Source organism: Alligator sinensis, unplaced genomic scaffold, assembly GCF_000455745.1.
Source record: "Alligator sinensis unplaced genomic scaffold, ASM45574v1 scaffold561_1, whole genome shotgun sequence".
NCBI classification, from domain to species: domain Eukaryota; kingdom Metazoa; phylum Chordata; order Crocodylia; family Alligatoridae; genus Alligator; species Alligator sinensis.
In genome coordinates this window covers 889,179-908,867 of record NW_005842165.1, presented here as the reverse complement: position 1 = coordinate 908,867, position 19,689 = coordinate 889,179, and the positions used below count along the sequence as shown (strand labels likewise).

Below are 19,689 nucleotides of genomic sequence, written 5' to 3'. Positions count from 1 at the left end.
GGGCTCCCAAGGGAGGTGGTGCTCTCCCCTACCCTGGGTTCTTCAAGACGAGGTTAGATAAGCATCTAGCTGGGGTCATCTGAACCCAGCACTCTTTCCTGCCTATGCAGGGGGTCGGATTTGATGATCTGTTGAGGTCCCTTCTGACCCTAGCATCTATGAATCTATAAAGTTTTCAAAGCAGTTAAGCCTGCTACACATGACTGTCTCCATGGACGCCAGCTGTGTCATCTCATTGTACCAGATTTCAACCTTTGGAGATGCCCTAATTTTCCAATGCAGCAATATAATCTTGCATGCAACAAATAAGGTCTCCTGTATGAGTGCAATTTGGGAAGGGGTCAGTTTGAATTTCTTAGGGATATGCCCAAGAACATATTTCATAGATTTCATAGACATTAAAGCTGGAAGGGACCTCGGAAGATCATCGAGTCCAGCCCCCCGCCTGAAGGCAGGAAGTCAGCTGGGTTCATAGGATCCCAGCAAGATAAGTATCCGATTTTTTCTTGAATGTGCTCAATGTAGGTGCTTAAACCACCTCCAATGGCAGGCTAGTGCAGACCTTGGGGGCTCCAACAGTAAAGAAATTCTTCCTTATGTCCAGCGTGAAATGGTCTTGCAGTAGTTTATAACCATTCAACCTCATCATCCCTAGAGGAGCTCTGGTGAACAAATGTTCCCCCAGATACTGGTGGTCACCCCTGATAAACTTGTAGGTGGCCATCAGATCACCCCTGAGCATGCAGTTTTTCCAGACTAAAGAGCCCCATGGCTCTCAGCCTGTCATTGTAAGGTCTGTTTTCCTGACCTCTGATCATGTGCATGGCTCTTCTCTGGACTCTCTCAAGCTTCTCCACATCCTTTTTGAATTGTGGGGCCCAAAACTGGACATAGTACTCCAGCTGCGGCCTCACCAAGGCCGAGTGCAAGGGGAGAATGACGTCCCGGGATTTGCTTGAGAAGCATTTATGGATGCAAGCCAGCATTTTGGTCACTTTACTACCCGCAGCATCGCATTGCAGGCTCATGTTCATCTTGTGGTCAAGGATGACCCCCAAGTCTCTTTCTTCCGTAGTGCTAGCCAGCGAAGCATTGCCGAGCCTATATGGATGCTGTGGGTTTTTCCTCCCAAGTGGGAGAACTTTGCATTTTTCAGTGTTAAACACCATCAGGTTCTCATCCGTCCATTTGCTAAGCCTGTCCAAGTCAGCCTGGATCGCACTCCTGTCTTCAGGTGTGGATGCTTTGCCCCAAAGTGTGGTGTCATCAGAGAACTTGGCCAGTCCACTTCTGACTCCAATGTCCACATCATTAATGAAGATGTTGAACAATATGGGTCCAAGGACAGAGCCTTGGGGGACCCCACTGGTCACAGGGCACCAGGACGATTGACTTCCATCAACCACCACCCTCTGGGTACGACCACAGAGCCAATTTCCCAGCCAGTGGATCATGGTGGACCCAAGGCCACAATTGGCCAGTTTCGCCAAGAAGTGATCATGGGATAGCAGACTGAAGGCTTTTTTGAAGTCAAGATATATGACATTAATCTCTTCTCCTTGTCCAGGTGATAGGTCACCTGGCTGCAGAAGGAAATGAGATTGGTCAAGCTAGACCTACCTGCAACAAACCCGTGCTGGCTATCCCTCAGAAAAGTTTATTAAAGAGGCCATCCTTAATGGACTGGCTGATGCCAACATCCTAAGATCTTCCCTGGGATAGAGGTCAGGCTCATGGGCCTATGGTTAGCCAGATCCACTTTCCTCCCTTTCTTGAAGATAGGCACCACATTGGCCTTCTTCCGGTCTTTGGGCACTTCACCAGAGTGCCAGGAGTTTTCAAAGATCCGTGCCAGAGGCTGGGCTATGATGCTCGCCAGCTCCTTGAGTACCCTGGAGTTAAACTGTCAGGGCCAGCTGACTTGAAGGTATCCAGCCTCTCAAGGTGTTCCTTCACAAGGTCAGCATTGATGGAGGGCAGGAGATCTCCCTCACCCGGACCTCCCTGTCCCGTAGTGGGCATGGGTGTCCCATGGGACTGATGAAAGACTGATGCAAAGTACGCATTTAATAGGTAGGCTGTTTCCTGGGCATCAATTGTCCCATCTGGACAATTGATATGTGGCTCCCCACATATCTGAAAAAGGACTTTTTATTGTCCTTGCTGCTCGAAGCTATTTGGAGTTCAGTTGCAGCCTTGGCTTTCCTGGTTTGCTCCCTGCAGGACTGGACCAGTGCAGAATATTCCTGTTTGGTGGTGAATCCCATCCTTCATCCTTTGTAGGCCTTTCTTTTTAGCCTCAGGAGGTCTGCTAGATCCCTGGAGAGCCAGGGGGGCTGTTGTGCCCTCTTGCTGCCTTTCCTCTGAGATGGAATAACATTAGCTTGTGCATTGAGGATTGCTCCCTTGAGGAGCAACCACTCTTCCCCACTCTTCCCCACTCTTCCTCCAGAGGGATGAACTCCCATCCCTCTGGAGTCATGGTCCCTTAGGGCCTCACTTACAAGCCTCCTGAGCTTGTCAAGGTCGGCTTTCCTGAAGTCAAGGACTTTCGTGTTGCTGATTGACTTGCCAGCTTTATGGCGGATGGTGAAGGTGATCAGCTCGTGGTCGCTGTCACCCAGCTAAAGGTATTTAGCATATTTGCTAAAGGTATGAGGGCTGTGTTCAGAACCATGTGAACTCTAGTTATAATTTCTTTCCAAAAGAATTGATTCATAGATTCATAGATTCATAGATGTTAGGGTCGGAAGGGACCTCAATAGATCATCGAGTCCGACCCCCTGCATAGGCAGGAAAGACTGCTGGGTCTAGATGACCCCAGCTAGATGCCTATCTAACCTCCTCTTGAAGACCCCCAGGGTAGGGGAGAGCACCACCTCCCTCGGGAGCCCGTTCCAGACCTTGGCCACTCAAACTGTGAATAAGTTCTTCCTAATGTCCAATCTAAATCTGCTCTCTGCTAGCTTGTGGCCATTATTTCTTGTAACCCCCGGGGGCGCCTTGGTGAATAAATACTCACCAATTCTTTTCTGTGCCCCCGTGATGAACTTATAGGCAGCCACAAGGTCGCCTCTCAACCTTCTCTTGCAGAGGCTGAAAAGGTCCAGGTTCTCTAGTCTCTCCTCATAGGGCTTGGCTTGCAAGCCCTTAACCATATGAGTGGCCCTTCTCTGGACTCTCTCCAGGTTATCCGCATCCCTCTTGAAGTGTGGCGCCCAGAATTGCACGCAGTACTCCAACTGCGGTCTGAATAATAGGGCATGACCAAAATATGTGACCAACTGCTGCCTGAAATGCATCACATCTCCAGCATGGTATCTACTGGTATAGAGGGAGCCCAATGCAGATAAAAAAAATGATCTTTTTGTTAGCTAAAACAAAATCTAATATCAATTTCCAATATTTAAATATTGTGAAAAGTCATCAGCAGTCCCTTGCTGTTGAGGATGATTGTCTTCCATAGCTACTTTATCTGTGGGTCCAAAGATGGCTGATGAGGCCTACCTGGGATCGACAGACTCTGTTGCAACTTGGGCACAGGTTTGGTGGCTCTGGATTCTTGATTCACATGTGAAAAGTAAACTCATGGTCAATTCAATAAAAAACTAAGCACATGCCTAAGTGCTTTTATAGACTCTCAGTTAGCAGAATGCTTAAGCATGTGAGTAATTCCACTGACTTCAGGCAGGTGCTTTGCCAGCCTGGGCTCTAAGCGAGTGGCAGATATCTCTGTCATGTATGTGGAGCTGTATCTTGTTTCAGTGAATGGTTTTAATAGCTTCCCGTTGTACTCCTCTGCCAACATCTTCTCTCCTAACACTCTCCTCTTTCTTTAAGAGCTCACCAATAAATACAGCATCTATAAAGTTTTATGACAGTACATTCCTGCTGTCAGCAGCATGGTTCCCCTTTAATTGTGTAGGTAGATTTTGTTGTAATGTCATCTTGGTGGGAGATTTCACCTCAGGAAGAGAGGAGGGAAGAGACAAGGGAGTTTTAAAGCACCACGATGAATTGTAACAGCTCTGGATTGTGACTAGGTGTGTTTCTAGCCTTTGTGTTGATTCAGGGGCTGTCTGATGTACTGGGTAGATCCAGGGACTTCTCATGGATGTCTCCTGGATTGCATGATGTCCTGGGTCTGCTATCGTGTCAGGACTGATGCCCACATGAGTTATAAAGCACCACTAGAGCAAACAGACCATGCCTTTAACATGACACAACAAAGAGACCATGGCACATGATTTTTTGTAGCTAATAGCATGCAAGGGGTTGATGGGATGGATGCCACATCTAGAAGCCTTTGGCTCTCCAGTCAAATGGCCAGATACCCATATGGAGTAGACTGGGGACAGCCTTCAGCAGGGGCCTTCAACTCTGTAGTGAGTGAACCCAAGAGCAAGACTTTTCTCTTGGACCCCCAAAAAGAGCCATAGCAGCCAAGCAGACCTACAACCACCCTCAGCCCAAGGACAACACAATATGCACTCCATCTTCAGACATGTCTTAGGGGGTTTATACACACGACAAAATTGCGCATTAAAGCGGCTTAATTGCCCTTTTGCACTGTTTTAATGCACTACTTTAATGCACTGTTTACACCTATGGTGGCATATTTTGCTTTAATTTCATCACAGTGTACATGTGCGGCAATGTATTTCACTTTAAATGACCTTGGTAGGTAGCAAGGTAATACCCATCTGATGTATTTTAGTTTGCTACATAACAAGGTGCAATGGTGCACAGGGCACTGGAAGCCCAGACATGCTCGGGGAGGGTCGGGCTTGGCAGTGCACCGTTTCTGCTGCCTTTTCCCACACCCAGATGCCCCCCTGCTGCCTTGCTGCACTGCCCCAGGGGCAAGCCAGCCCATTCCTAGGCAGTCCTAGGCAGCAAGAAGGCAGCGGGGATGGTGCATGGGACACTGAAGCCTACCTACCTCTCCTGCAGCTGAGGGGGGCAAGCTGCCAGCAGGACAAGAGGCCCCTGAGCTGTGGGGGACTCTGGCCCTCCATGGTGGCAGTGCTGCCCAGGTGGCATGCACCCGCTAGCACCCTGCCTGGGTGGTCCCACGGGGTGCTGCCAACACGAAGGGAAGTACTGGGCCCTGCACAGCTCAGGGGCTGTGTGACCCACTGGCAGCTCACATGGGCAGGCTCCACTGAGAAAAAAAGAAAAAAAAAAGGCAAGGGGCCTGATCTTTTTTTTTCTCTCTCTCTTGGAGCCTGCCTGCATCTCCTGCAGCCAGGGGGTGAGCTGCCGGTGGGCCCTGAGCTTCACGGGGGGTGGGGAACAAGTTCTTTCCCCTCCAACGGTGGTGGCCCCTGGGCAGCACCCGCCCACTAACAGCCCGTCTGAGTGGTCCCGGGGGTTGCTGCCACTGTGGAGGGAAGGACCGAGGCCCTCCACAGCTCAGGGACCACTTGGCCTGCTGGCAGTTCATCCCCTGGCTGTGGGAGATGTGGGCTGGCTCCAGGAGGAAAAAAAAAAAAGCGATGAGGGGCCTTATCCTTTCTTTTTCCAGAGCTGCTCAGGGCCCATCACCAGCTCCCTCCTTCCCCCCTCCCCACCCCTTGGCTGCAGGAGAGGTGGGTAGGCTCCGAGCAGGAGAAAAGGATTGGGCCCATCACCACTTTTTTTTTTTGCTGGTAGAGCCTGCCTATGGGCCGGGGGGGCAGGTCTCTGTGATGTGATGGAAGTCCCTAAATTGAAATGGTGTGTTTTTAATTGACACAATTAAAAACCCACCAATTAAAAACCCACCATTTCAATTTAGGGAGAACTAAACCCCTGTCATTTGTACAAGCACCTTTAGGTCTCTTACCCAATGTGCGAGGCTGCTTAACTGCTGATTTCCTGAACAAATCTGCAGCATGGGGACTCTGTTTGCTTCTCTGAGCCAGCAAAGGCAGAGGATCAGTTGAGCTGCTGTGGAAACCCTGGCTTGCTATTTACCCTTACAGCTCCACTCTTTTGAAATGAAATTAGACACCATACAGGAGCACATGGTACATGCCACTGACAAAGGCCCATTAGAGCAGGGAGGCAGCACTTCTCTCATTACAGTGGCAGGAGCTGTGGTTAAGCATTAGCTCTGACAGGACAGACCAGCAGCGCTCCAAAGGGAACTGATACTCACAGCATTGGAGATATCACCTGAGGCTAAGAGGAACTGTGCAAGGGCTGGGGGGAGACCTTTGAAAGCAAACCTCAACCCCTCCTCAGTCTCAGCCTGGAGCTGCTGGAGAAGTCCAAGGAGAATGCAGTTGAGACTTTATGGAGCCAGTGTCACCCAGCAGATCAGGCACTGAATTAGGATCTGGGAGACCTAAGTTGTAGCCCCAGGTCTGCCACTGCTCTTGTTTGTGGGCAGCTCCTGGTGGTTCAGTTCTCTTTCCTCTGTACCTAATCAATTTAAAATAAATGGTATGATCTTCAATCTGGTGGTGAGATGCAGAGTTATCCCAGCAGGGTGTTACATGCCCTTCCCTGGGTCCAGTTCACACAGGATGTGAGCCTGGCTCCAGAAACCTGCAGGCCAAATCCAGACATTGGCCAATATGATGGTTACCGTGTCTTCACGGCATTCAGCATGGGGGATCCTGCTTTTGGTGCAGCCAGAATATAATAATAATACTTTCTTACAACTCACAATCGCTTACAAAATTGCTAACACAGGGCCTGATTCTGAACAGAACTGAGCACCCAGAGTTCCCACTGGATCTTCAGTGAAGCTACACTGATCTAAAGCCATAGAATCATATAAAATTATGGTTGGAAGGGACCTCAGGAGTCCAACCACCTGCTCAAAGCAGGACCATCCCCAACTAGATCATTCCAGCAAAGGCTTTGTCGAGCTGGGCCTTAAAAACCTCCAAAGATGGAGATTCCACCACCTCTCCAGGAAACCCATTCCAGTGGTTCACCACCCTCTGAGTGAGAAAGTTTTTCCTAATATCCAACCTAAACCTCCCTTGCTGCAGCTTGAGATTGTTGCTCCTTGTTCTGTCACCTGCCACCACCGAAAACAGTCCAGCTCCATCCTCATTCGAACCCCACTTCAGGGAGTTCATGGTTGCTATAAAATCCCCCTCAGTCTTCCCTTCTCCAAACTAAATAAACCCAGTTCCCTCAGCCGTTCCTCGTAAGACATGTGCCCCAGCTCTTAAACCATTTTTCTCTCCAACTTGTCCACATCCTTTCTATAGTGGGGAACCCAAAACTGGACACAGTACTCCAGATGAGATCTCACCAGTGCAGAATAGAGGGAAATAATTACTTCCCTTGATCTGCTAGCAATACTTCTCTTAATACAGCCCAGTAAGCTGTTAGCCTTCTTTGCAAAAAGGCACGGTGTTGACTCATATACAATCCTCCAATGTGTCTAGATCACACTGAATCCTAGCCCTAACCTCCAACATATCTACTACATCCCCCAACCTTGAGTAATCCACAAACTTGCTGAGGGTGCACTCCATTTCAATCTTCCATTAATAAAGATATTGAACAAACCTGGCCCCAGGACCAACCCCTGGAGCACTCCACTTGATACCAGCTGCCAACTAGACCACGAGCCATTGATCACTACCTGTTGTGCCCGAAAATCCAGCCAGCAATCCAATTTATAATCCATTCATCCCACCCATACTTCCTCAACTTGCTTGCAAGAATGGTGTGGCAGACCGTTATCAAAAACCTTGCTAAAATCAAGGTATATCATGTCCACTACTTTCCCCACATCCACAGAACCAGTTACCTCAACATAGAAGGCAATCAGGCTTTTCAAGCGTAACTTGCCCTTGGTGAATCTATGTTGACTGTCAAGGCCATCCCTAGGAGGGGGTGTGAGGGTGGAAATCGGGGCAATTGCCCCAGGCCGTGCACTTTGCGGGGCCCCGTGGAGCTAGGTGGAGAGACCACGGCTGCCATGTTCAAAGTTTGGCCTACCCTGCCGCCCGGCAGGTTGCATGCGTCTTTGCCTGTTCCAGCCGGAAGTTCTGACCGCCATCCATCCCACCACATCCGGTGTGCCAGGACTTTCACTCCCCAGCATAAGTGTGCCGTGCAACAAGGAGGGGGGCCTCACACAGGCTGCTTTGCCTTGGGCCCTGCACCTTGCGGGGATTGTTTCTGCTGACTGTTCCTGATGACTTTGTTCTCCTCCAAGTGCTTAGAAATAGATATCTTGAAAACCTGCTCCATGATTTTTCCAGGGACTGAGCTAAGGACGATTGGTCTGTGGTTCCCCGGATCCTCCTTCTTCCCTTTCTTAAAGATGGGCAGCACTATATTTGGCCACAATCCAATCCGGAGCTCCAGACTGGGTTTCTGCCTCGACCCAGCCAAAGTGGCTCCGAAGCTTTGGAGCCGCCTTGGAGATCCAGCCATAGGGTATAATGGGGAATCAATGAAATATCTATAACTTTGTTGCTTTTTGTCCTATTTGGATGACACTTGCAGAGATGGTAGCCTCTGCTGAGAGCATGACCCCTGCCAAGCTTCAAGAAGATTGGTGCAGGGGTTTGGAGGGAACTGTACCCCAAATTCTTGAAAGCCAAACTCATGTCACAGCTGTGTGTTACAACACCGGGGTGGGGGGGTCAAAACGGCAGGGCTGGTAGCTCTTACTGAGGCCACAGAGCCTGCCAAGTTTCAAGGAGATCAGTGCAGGGGTTTGGGGGAAACTGCCCCTCAAGCTGTGGACAAGCAAAACTCGTGCCATGGGTGACACTGCGTGTGTTAAGGCGCAGCGGGGTGACAGCTGCAGGGATGGTGGCCCCTGCTGAGGCCATGACGCCGGCCAGCTGTTGAGGAGATCAGTGCAGGGGGGTTCTGGGGCCCTGCACCCCTAGCTGCTGACAGGCAACACTCGTGCCAAGACTGTCTGTCTTGGGGCAGTTGAGTGTATTGATTCTTTCCTCTCCTTAACGAGCATTAATTAGCACCTACAAAACCAGGCTAAGTAGTTATGTAGTAGGTAGGTCCTGTGTACTGAGCTGGTCCCCGAGTCCCTGGTCCCTGGTCCCATGATTGATTGATTGGTAACTGGGAACACAGCAGCTTAGCAGCCAGGCCTGCAGCACTGTCTCCCCTCCCGCCCCAAGGCAGACACAGTCAGTCCAACGAGAACCCATGGCATGAGCTTTGCTTGTCTGCAGCTTGAGGGGCAGTTCCCCCCAAACCTCTGCACCGATCTTCTTGAAACTTGGCACACTTTGTGGCCTCAGTACGACCTACCATCCCTGCAGTTTTGATCTCCCTGTGTTGTAACACTTAGATGTGACAGGAGTTTTGCTTTCAATATTTTGGGGTACAGTTGCCACAAAATTCCTGCACCAATCTTCTTGAAACTTGTCAGACTTCGTGGCCTTAGTAAGACCTACCAGCCCTGCAGTTTTCACCCTGCTATGTTATAACACCTAGACGTGACGTGACTTTTGCTTTCAAATCCCTTCACCAATCTTTTTATAACTTGGAAGTCTTCATGCTCTCTACAGAGTCTACCATCCCTGAAAATTTCATCCAAATTGGACAAAAAACAACAAAGTTATAGATATTTTATTGTTTCCCCATTATACCCTATGGCCGGATCTCCAAGGCGGCTCCGAGGCACTTTGGGATGCCGAACAAGGCAGCACTTCACCCCGGATGTGCTGCTTCGCACCACGAAGCATCCCAAGCTTCTCTAGATCCGAAGCTCTGTCCGAAGCCTCGCACAGCCGTACTGCCCAGCGCGGTAGTCTGGGAGCTGACCTTGCCTGTAAAGACCGAGGTAAAAAAGTCATCGAGTACTTCAGCCTTTTCATCATCATCTGTTGCTAGATTGTCTTCCCGATTCAGTAAAGGACCCATACTGTCCCTGATTTTCCTCTTGTTGCTAACATACTTATAGAAACCTTCTTGTTACCTTTCATGTCCCTTGTTAGCTGTAACTGCAGTTGCACTTTGGCCTTTCTGATGGCCCTGCATACCCGAGCAATGCTTATACTCCTCCCTAGTCGACTGTCCAAGCTTCCACTTCTTGTAAGCTTCCTTTTTCTGTTTAAGATCACGGAACGAGTTCCCTGCTAAGCTAAGCTGGTCACCTGCCATATTTCCTGTTCTTCCTGCACCTCGGGATGGTTTGCTCCTGCACTCTCAGTAAGCTTTCTTTAAAATACAGCCAGGTCTCCTGGACTCCTTTCCCCCTCAGACTGGTTTCCCAGGGGATCCTGCCCATCAGTTCCCTGAGAGAGTCAAAGTCTGCTTTTCTGAAGCCCAGAGTCCTTACTCTGCTGCTCTCCTTCCTTCCTCTCCTCAGGATCCTGAACTCAATCATCTCATGGTTGCTGCTGCCCAAGTTGCCATCCACTTCTACATTCCCCGCCAATTCTTCCCAGTTTGTGAGCAGCAGGTCAAGAAGAGCACAGCCCCTAGTAACTCTCCAGCACTTGCACCGGGAAGTTGTGCCCAACACTCTCCAAAAACTTCCTGGATTGCCTGCACACTGCTGTACTTCCCTCCCAGCAGATGTCAGGATGATTGAAGTCCCCCAGAGAACCAGGGCCAATGATCTGGAAACTTCCACTAGTTGTCTGAAGAAAGCCTCATCCACCTCATCCTCCTGGTCGGGTGGTCTATAGCAGACCCCCACCACGACATCACTCTTGTTGCTCTCCCCTGTAACCTTAATCCAGAGATTTTTGCCAGGCCTATCTCCAGTTTCATACTGGAGCTCTGAGCAGTCATACAGCTCTTTTACATAATACATAACACCTCCTCCTCTTCTCCCCTGCCTGTCCTTCCTGAACAGTTTGTACCCATCTATGACCATGCTCCAGTCATGCGAGCTCCCACCTAGTCTCTGTTATTCAGATCACATCATAGTTCCATGATTGTGTGAGGACTTCCATGATTGTGTTCTTCGTGCTTGTTTCCCAGGCTCCATTTGTTTGTGTGCAGACACTTGAGATAACTAGCTGATTTCCCTACTTTGTCAGGAACAATGAGGAGGTCTTCTCTGTTGCCCCCTCTTCCTTGCATTTCCTCCAGGTCTTCTGCTTCCTCACTTACCTCAGGGCTTTGGTCTCCATCTTTGGCAAACCTAGTTTAAAGTCCTCCACACTAGGTTAGTGAGCCTGTCTGCAAAGGTGCTCTTCCTTCTCTTCATCAGGTGGAACCCATCTCTTCCTAGCAATCCTTTTTCTTGGAACAACAGCTCATGGTCAAAGAAGCCGAATCCCTGTTAGCAACACGACCTGTGAAGCCATGCATTGATATGCAGGATGTGTCCACTCCTGCTAGGGCCCTTTCCCCTTGAACAAAAAGATTGAGGAGAACACCACCTGTTCCCCTGTTTCTTTCACCCTTGCACCTAAGGCCTTGTAGTCACTCTTGATATGCTCAGGGTCACCCCTGGCAGTATTATTGGTGCCCACATGGATAAGCAGCATGGGGTAGTGGTCAGAGGGCTGGACAAGTGGTGGTAATCCTTCCATGACATCTCAGATCCAGGCTCCAGGTAAGCAGTAGACCTCCCGGGACAGCAGGTCAAGCCAGCAGGCAGGGTTGCCAACCCTCCAGGATTGCCTGGGAGTCTCTAGGAATTAGATATAAATCTCCAGGAGACTGCTGAGAGTCACATGGAGATAAATGATAGGGCATTCATTGAAATAAATTTTAAATGTTGAATCTGATTTATACAGTAGTCCAGTGGGCTTTTACAATGTGATAGTAATGTGCATTTGCCTTCCTGATGTAACGTCTATGTACCATATGTAATGATATATGGAATTCACACGGGCACATTCGAGTTGTATATCACAGGCACGTTCATGTTCTCTCTCACAGGCACGTCGGTGTTGTGTTGTAGGCACGTTAACATTGTCTCTTTAGTCTACTAATTATGCTATACTGCAACTGCCTCACACTTTCAAAAAAACAACAACCCGGAAATGACTGATGATGAGGGACTTCTATAAGGTAAATACAATAAGAGTTGATTTTAAGTTTAATTCATGAGTTTTTGCTGTATCTGTCATGTTATAATGGTATTAGAATGTTATTTAATTTCTGTATTTTTAAATAATGCACACAAACATTTAAATGTGTGTTTACAAGCAAAGTATCCCTAATCAGATATCACTTTTTAAAAAATAAAATTCATGTTATAATTTGAGATTTTTCAGCATTGCTTATTTAGGCAATATGCTTAAAATGTGAAATTATGATTCATATGATGCTCCTTGTATCCACCGAAGGCAAAATGATGGCTCCATAGTGAGTGAGTTTTAGAGTACAGTAGATTAGTCATTAATGTCATTACACCATATGATGAAACTTCCTGGAATAGATTCAGAGTTGGCAACCCTACCAGCAGATGGATCCCTAGTTGAGGTTCCATCCCTGGATTAGGAATCCAGAATCTGTTCTTGACCAGGCCTTTGATGCCCTGTGGGATACTGGGTAAGTCACTTAGGCCAATGATTCCACAAGTGGCCACTGTATTTGGTTGTGTCTCTTTTTTAGTACTTGTCGTGAGACCCTAGCTGGGGTCCTGATGCTCAGGAAGGATGAGTTCCTGCAACTGCTGTACATTTGGGTGGCAGAGTACCCCAACAGGAAGGCGTGCAAAATCAGCACTCCCTATCAAAAAAGGTCATCCTGTCCTGTTCTGTGCCTTAGTTTCCCCATCTGTGAAACAGAAAGAACTAAAGCTCATTCCCATGTAGGTGAGCAGCTTGGAGGCCCATGGATGTACAGTGCTACCTGACTTGCTGGGGAAGTGGAATGGAGTTGTATGCAGCTATACATAGAAGTAGGTTCACTAGGAGGTAGGCTGGAAGCAATTAACTGGGGAAATGCCCCTAAATGGACTTAGTTTGCAGCCCTAGGGACTGGAGCTATATGTTCAGGTAGTAGGAACTTAATCTAAAGTGCACTGAGACTGTTTTGCTGGGGACAGGCAGGGAGTGCTCTGTGAGTGTAGAATCAAACTGGCTGGATGCCTGTGCCAGTACTGATCAGAGCCCACAGCACCATATTTCAAAACCTGTGCAGATCACACCTCTCTGGAGTGTGAGACCAGTGAATTGGTCAGTAATGCTCCCCTCCCCTACCCCTAGGAAAGGTCAGTGGGCCAAAGCAGCATCCTAGGTGAGGTATTCTGAGCCAGTGCTCATTTGTGGAATAGCGGAGGCTTGGTAATTGCTGTCTCAGAGACGAGTCCAGTTTGTCATAGAGTGATCTGCATCCAGACAGATCCATGCCTAGGAGAAATCACCCATGTATGTTAATAAAACAAGCAGAGTGGGAAAGTTATGCAAACAAGTGAACATAATGAGCCTAATGCACACTTCACAGCCTGCAAAGATGGTGCTGGTGGAATGTTTCCAGTGCCTGAGTTTCAGAGTTGCCCTGGGAACCAACAACACAGTCACAGGCAGATAAGAACAAGGGCTCTGCTGTGCTGTATCACATCAGGGGCCCTTCTGCCCCTGTCCTGCCCCAGTAGAAGGCAGCATATGATGCTGACATATCAAAACCCTGCAGTCATGGGATAAATTGCCTCTCAGAGAAGGTTGTCTAGTGGCTTCTCTTGGAGGCTGCTAACACAGGGTAATTTGTGCTACTGGAGAAGCCTGCTTTGGCTCTGCTGAGCCAGGAGTGAGGGGGGTGGGGGGTGACAGCTGGCCCTGACAGTGGCTGGAAGGAAATTTCTCTCAGGCCCAGTGCAATTTCTGCACAGGTCTTGGTCACCTATTTTGGGAGCACTTTTTGGCTTACAAGTTGTGCCATGCTTTCCCCTTGTCTTTGTATCCCCACTATCAGCTAAGACATCTGGGAGGCACTGGAAGAGGCCGAAAAGAGGGGCTAGCAAGGTAGAGCAGCCATCTGAGTGGTCCCTCCATTCAAGTGGTGACAGTGAGAGGCTGCAGGCCATGGCAGCCAGCTTTCCCAGTCTGGACTTCATCTAGGCTGAAATCAAGCAGTAAATCACCCAGTGAGGGATTTGAAGCCGCTCAGGGATGGAGAGATCACCTCACAGAGGGGACAAGACGGATGTATTCTGAGGTATCTCTGTCTTGCACCATCCATTTTCTGACAATGGGAACTCTGAGGCCGGAAGATAGAAGTTGGAGCCACTTTGCACCCAGCCTCAGGCTGTGAGTATAGAGTCTTTGGGGAGAGCATATAGGCTTTTATTGCTTTATTTAGGGATCTGTGGCCCACACTTCCTTTGAGAGGAAGTTTCCCTTAGTTTTAGCCCTCCTAAATGAAGCTTGGGTGTTTCCTTTCTTTCACTGCCACACGTCCCTGAGGGCATTAACGAAATCAACCCCAAGGGGTCCTCAAATACATCCCAACCTGGATAGTGACATCTATACAGGCAGATTCTCGGACTTAGGACACAATTGGTTCCTGAAAACCACCTCTTAAGTCGAAATATTGTAACTCGGAACTGATTTTCCCATAGGAAACAATGTCATAAATAGGGGATTGGTTCCTGAACCAAGGCCCGATACCCTATTTTCACCAAAAATAACCCAGAATTTTGTATTCAATCAATTATAGATGAGTAATATAGCTACATTAATGTATATATATTGTAAATAGCAATCACATTGATTTGGAAGGACTTCTTCGAGGTGACTTTGCTGGACTTTTTGAAGGGCTCTTGGTTGGAGTCTTCTCAGGAGTCTTGGCTGCAGGTTTTTCTGGAGTCTTGTCTGCTTTCTTAAAAAAAGTGTCCAAGGAAATTTGGACAGATGTTCTCCAGGGAGACGGGCAACACAATGAACTTGCTCACTGGCATGGCGTGGTGTCAGATTAAGCGTTGTGAAGTGAAAACTAACATCAGAAAGTTGAAACGGTGTCAATTTATAAACGTTGTAAGTACAAAACATTGTAACTCGAAACATTGTAAGTCAAGGACTGCCTGTACCTTTGTAAGGAACAAAGAGGCAGAAACATTTCCCTTGAGTCCTGGGACTGCTTGGTAAATCAATGATTTGAAGAAAGAGGGGAGGAGTGAAACCTCTTTGGGCCTGAATGGGAGCTGGCAGGCCTGCAGGAAACTGTGGGTTCTGAGCTCCTAGACATCCAGGCCCCACTATGGGCACTGAGCCCTTGGGAATCTGGTCCTGATTATTGGGCTAGGGACAGACATTACACATAAACCAGTTTAAGCGATCAGAAACGGGTTTAAACATGTAACAGAACATAAGTTCATTGTACATAAACAAGTTTCAAAATGGCTGAAACTGGTTTAAAATAAACTTGGTTGAATGTAGTATTAGACTTAACTGATTTGGCTTAAATCAGTTTATGCAATGAAACCAGAGTTCCCCAGCATCCCAGATGCTTTGCAGCCCTGGGCTGTGGTGTCTGCTTCAGAGAACAGGACTTGCCTCGCCCTTCTGCTCTCTAGCCAGAGCTCCCACAGAGGTTGCAGGCACAGTAGCAGGGTCTGCCTGGCTCCCCCTGCACCCCCGCTTGCTGCTCAAGTAGGGATTCTGCCCCCTCCACCCCGCCCCATCTCCCACTGCACTGATCCCAGCCCCGCGGACCCTAGGCATGTGGTATGCTAGCTAATGCTGAGAGGTGTCTGTGTGTGTGTTTGTCTCCAATTTCACTGGGACAGGCAGACAGAACAGTGTCCACTTAGGGCTTTTTGGAGCCAGCAGGTTAGCTGGTAATGTCCCTCTATTCCTTCCTGGGAAAAAGCTGTTTAAGAAGAACTTGAACTAATGAGAGAAACTTTTGTTTTGTTGATGGGCTAATAAATGCTGTGTTATCAGCCCCCTGCTGGCTCCCTTGCTTGTCAGGTTTGCAGACAGTGTGAAGAAGGTGGGAGAGGGAGATTGAAAAGCTCAGTATCAGCAACACATGCATGCACTGCACAACACTGCTTTGCCTCAGAGTGCTAGCCCGGGGCTGGGCTCTGGCAACACTCCTGCCCCTTGAGCAGCGAGTAGGGAAAAGCTTGGGACAGTGCAGGTCAGGGTGGAGGTTTACACCCTTCCCTAATCAGGGCATCCTGCCGGGGCCTGGTCATGCCTCCCCCTCAGTTCAGCGCTGTGGAAGGGATGGGACAGCTGCTCTAGCGCCTCCCAGCTTCTAGTCTGAGCCACTGCAGGCATGTGCCGACATTTCCTCAGTCCAGAGAGAATGTCTGTGAAGTTTGCAAACCAGTTCAACCTAGGCAGGTTAGACTAACCTGCAAAGATTGAATCAATTCAGGCTCAGGCTTTTTGAATGTCTGTCCCTAGCCCTGGTGTCCATCAGTGTCTGAAAAAATCAGCCCCATTTGTGGTGATTCAGGTTAATTTCTGAGGCCTACAAAGTCCCTGAACCTGACCCTGATCTGACTCATGCTACTTCAGTAAATCTGGAGTGACTCCATGAAAGACATTGGATATCTTGCCAGTAGGACAGGGTTTAGAAATTGTGTCTGAGGTCTTGTCAGTAAATGCTTGGTACATGTAAATGCTTGGTCTATGTTTGGCAATGAAAATGGTTAGGGGGTTGGGACACATGCCTTATGATGAGAGGCTGAGGGAACTGAAAGCTGATACAAGAGACTCTGTGGGCACTTTAATTAGAGCAGTGTCTCCACACTAACTAAAGCTTAAGTGATGAACTTTCCTGATGCCATTTTGTAAAGTGCCCCACTGCCATTTTGAAGTGTGGGAACGCTGATACATGAGACTCGGAAACTGGTGGAGTGCACTAATTAGCACACTCTAGTATACTTAGTTAATTGAGTCTTCTCCAGTGTGCAGTAATTACAGCTGATCATCAGAGCAGCCTCCCTGCAAGTCTACAGGCACCCATTTAGTCTGGAGAAGAGAAAGCTGGTAGGAGATTTAATAGCAGCCGTCAACTACCTGAAGAGTGGTTACAAAGAAGATGGAGCTAGACTGTTCTCAGTGGTGACAGATGACAGAACAAGGAGCAATGGTCTCTGGTTGCACCAAGGAAAGTTTAGGTTTGCTCTTATGAAAAAACTCTTTCATGAGGATGGTAGTAAAGCACTGGAACAGGTTACTCAGAGAGGTTGTGGAATCTCTATCCTTGGAGGTTTTTAAGATCCGACTAGACAAAGCCTTGTCTGGGATGATCTAGTTGCGGATGGTCCTGGTTTGAGCAGGGGTTTGGACTAGATGACCTCCTGAGGTCCCTTTCAACCCCAATTTTCTATGATTCAATGTAGGGAGCAGAGGCCCCTTTACTACTAGTGGGGTCAGAGGGAATCAGACCCATTCACTGTGATGGAGATATGGATTCACCCTGGGTAATTCTAGCTTCATTTGGCCCTCCTCTTTATTTTTATCTCCTTCTCTCCCTCTCCTCCCATCCCCTTCCCAGCACCATGTGATCGGTTGCGAGATAACAGCTTAAATCTGTCTAAATTACTTATTGAGGACTCCTTGGTAAATCAATGATTTTAAATGGGATCAACAGCAATCCTAACAGCAGCAGCAGAATAATAAAAAAAAAAAAACAACAAAAAATGCATGAAGCCTGCTAGCAAGGCACAAAGGGAAAGCAGGATGACTGCCTTCATTTCTGGGATGTCAACAGATTTCCAGAGACACAGGGGGTGATGTGGAAGGCAATGTAGAACAGGTGACATTTATGGCTGTGAGCCATGTGACTGGTGTTGGCAGGTGTCTGGTGGGTAAATGAGAAAAGCTGTAAGTAAATCATGCCTGTTGACTTGTTTTCAATCATGACCGGTTTGTCCATGTGAGAGGCAGGGTTTTTAAGAGCATCAGAGCTTGGACTAGTCAGATTTCCAAGGGCTCCATGATGACAACCCAGCTGGTTCTCCTAGTGTTCAGCATGCACAACTAGGGCTGAATTTCTCTGCGCACAATAAGTCAGATACCCCATGCTCAGCACTGACCCTTGGGACTGGATTTTCTAACGAGCTCAGTTCCTCTTTAGGTATCTAAGTAAGTCCTTATATTCATCACTGAAACCACTTTGGAGAATTGCAGTTTTGCCCGTAATTTGATAAGCATACATATACTTACCCCTCCCACCAATGGCAGCCCCAGGGGAATCAGTCAAACTACTCCCAGGAGGAATGTTAAATGTATAAGTATCTGCAGAATCAAGTCATGCTTACTGTTGGAAGTGCATTAGTTAAGTGGCACAAATTTTCATGGGTTCCCACCTGACTTAGGGCACTAACTGTCCCTGACAGCTATGAAGGCTAAGGGAGTGGATGTAACATCGCTGGATATTCTCCAGTGATACAACTGTACTGTTCCAAGATAGCTATTATGTCTGTATGTTTCTCTAGTGGGCCACAACCATCATAACGTGAACCTTGGTTCATCCTGGGTAGAAAACAGCAATTTAGCTTTGCGACAGGAACAGAACCATTGTATTAGAGGAGCTGATGGGTGCTCCTGAGCAAGCAGCTCCCCCTCCCTTTCTTAAATGGGCTGAAGTTACATCTGGAGCCTTGCACTCCTAAGTCACTTTGATGTTTCTTAAGATTTTGCCCTGTATGCTTCTGAACAGCGTTCTTTCTCCTAGTGGAGACAAAACATCTGTGTTTGCATGTGCATGCATGTGTCTATGGGTGTCTGCGTATGTGCATATGTGTAGCAATTAGAGATAAGCTTCTATTGAACATTTTATCCTTTTTCTCCAAGCTTTTTGCTGATAAAATACAGCCCAGACTGAGAAGAACAAGCAATATGTTTGTTGATATTATGGGAAGAGCAAAAGTTATAATTGTCCTTAAATAGTGTTTACTTGCTTTTAAGTACTTAGGGTGTTGAAGTGTTATGAGAAGGAAACAAAATGCCATCTCTTAGCAATCTTAAAAAGTTGAAGAAATGAAGTTTTTGATTTGTCTGTGTGCGTGGGTACAGAAAAACAAAAGGCCCATTTTCAAAATGTTCCCTAAGTAGGATGAATGAACAGCAATTTGTTAAATTACCAGAATTATATTTAGTGACCTGGCTAATAACCTCTCCAGTGGACCCCTGTCTCATTTCAATGCACACCTGATGAAATACACATATTCATTCTTCATCAGTTAGACAGACACACATAGCCCAGCATGTAGCAGCCTTCTCTTCTCTTCAAATGTTGGTGAAAGGAACTAAATAGGAACACAGCAAGTCAGGGGGTGGGTTCTCCAAAGTCCTATTTGTTGTCCTTTATCATCTCTATGATGAGGAAGCTTATGACACCCAGTGTGGGCTGGCATAAAATCACTACTCAAAGAGATGATTAGGATCTAATTGTCATAGCGCAGTGGTAGACTCTGCCAGGACCAGTGTGTTATTCAGGGCTCACCTACATGGGCAAATGAACTAAATATGTGAACATAATGCCTGTTCGATAGGATTTGCTGGCTCTAAGGCAGTGATATGGAGGACCAATAAGGGGGCTCTGTCCACCCTCCAGTAACTAAATTCCTGGATGATGGTGTCACTGTGGACGTAGTCTTTCTAGACTTTAAGAAGGTCTTTGACACTGTCACTTACCCCATCCTCATCAATAAATTAAGTGACTGCGGCATTGATGCCTGCACAATTGGATGGGTAAAAAATTGGCTGATGGGGCGCACCCAGAGAGTAGTGGTGGACGGGTTCATAGATTCATAGATTCATAGATGTTAGGGTCAGAAGGGACCTCAATAGATCATCGAGTCCGACCCCCTGCATAGGCAGGAAAGAG

The 19,689-nt window shown here is 47.8% G+C and overlaps 1 long non-coding RNA gene across 1 annotated transcript in view; it reads left to right on the top strand.

The window, feature by feature from the left end:
* LOC102377497 overlaps nucleotides 1-19,689 on the top strand; it is a 43,861-nt gene that overhangs the window by 9,792 nt on the left and 14,380 nt on the right. The window contains exon 2 of the long non-coding RNA XR_324107.2: nucleotides 11,833-11,964. This is a non-coding gene — a long non-coding RNA (uncharacterized LOC102377497). The remainder of the gene's footprint in view (nucleotides 1-11,832; nucleotides 11,965-19,689) is intronic.